We start from the raw sequence: 1542 nt of genomic DNA, 5'->3' as shown, positions 1-1542 counted from the left end.
AAATCTGGGGAACAAGGGGCAAAGCGTGTCCCAGACTTTGATTTGCAAAGGACACCAGACCACTTGCTGGTAAAAGTCATTTAGCAAAAATCAGGGAACAGCCAGTGGACAAACTGGCCGATGAGTCTGCAGGGAATGATTATTTCATTATGGAACCAAAGAAGGAAATGGAAAAGAGAAGGTGGTCAACTCTCCAAGAATGGCAGATTTGACCACCAGCCAGAGGAAAAATACTTTAGAAATAAGGTACTTTCTCTGAGTGAACGAGTTTTCAAATTAAACTTATCAAGTAAGGAAGGAAGTCCTCAAATAAAGGAAAGAGAAAGAACAAATAGCATGCATAAAACCAAAGAGTCAGAAAAGACCACTACATGTGATTTCACTGTTTGAGGCAGCCCAATCAACGAACTACCAGATCTGAAATCTAAACCAAAGGACTGCTCATCAAGCTGGCTGCCTTTAGGACTACTCCTGGAGCCTTTCCATCCAGATTGGAAAGGAAGAAGTAAAATTATCTGTATCCACAAACAACATGATCACATATGTAGAAAAGACTGAGGAATCTACAAAAAAATCTAGTAAAACTAATAGCAAGGTCACAGGACACAAAGTCAACATACAAAAATCAATTATATTTCTAAACATTTTTTTGTTTTGTTTTTTAATTTGAGAAAGAGAGAGAGTGCAGGGGAGGGCAAAGAGAGAGGGAGAGAGAGAATCTTAAGCAGGTTTCACACTCAGCACAGAGCCCAACATGGGGCTTGATCCAGCAACCCTGGGATCACGACTTGAGCTGAAATCAAGAGTCGATGCTCAATCAACTAAGCCACCCAGGCACCCCCAATTATATTTTTATATACAAGCAACAAAAAACTGGAAATGAAATTTTTTTAAGTCTATGTACAATAGCATGCAAAAACATGGCACAAAAACAGACACATAGACCAATGGAATAGAATAGAAACCCCAGAACTAGACCCACAAACGTATGGCCAACTCATCTTTGACAAAGCAGGAAAGAACATCCAATGGAAAAAAGACAGTCTCTTTAACAAATGGTGCTGGGAGAACTGGACAGCAACATGCAGAAGGTTGAAACTAGACCACTTTCTCACACCATTCACAAAAATAAACTCAAAATGGATAAAGGACCTGAATGTGAGACAGGAAACCATCAAAACCCTAGAGGAGAAAGCAGGAAAAGACCTCTCTGACCTCAGCCGTAGCAATCTCTTACTCGACACATCCCCAAAGGCAAGGGAATCAAAGGCAAAAGTGAATTACTGGGACCTTATGAAGATAAAAAGCTTCTGCACAGCAAAGGAAACAACCAACAAAACGAAAAGGCAACCAACGGAATGGGAAAAGATATTTGCAAATGACATATCGGACAAAGGGCTAGTATCCAAAATCTATAAAGAGCTCACCAAACTCCACACCCGAAAAGCAAATAACCCAGTGAAGAAATGGGCAGAAAACATGAATAGACACTTCTCTAAAGAAGACATCCGGATGGCCAACAGGCACATGAAAAGATGTTCA

Source organism: Herpailurus yagouaroundi, unplaced genomic scaffold, assembly GCF_014898765.1.
Source record: "Herpailurus yagouaroundi ecotype Mexico unplaced genomic scaffold, PumYag 163, whole genome shotgun sequence".
NCBI lineage: Eukaryota > Metazoa > Chordata > Mammalia > Carnivora > Felidae > Herpailurus > Herpailurus yagouaroundi.
Note: the sequence above shows the minus strand (reverse complement) of the source record.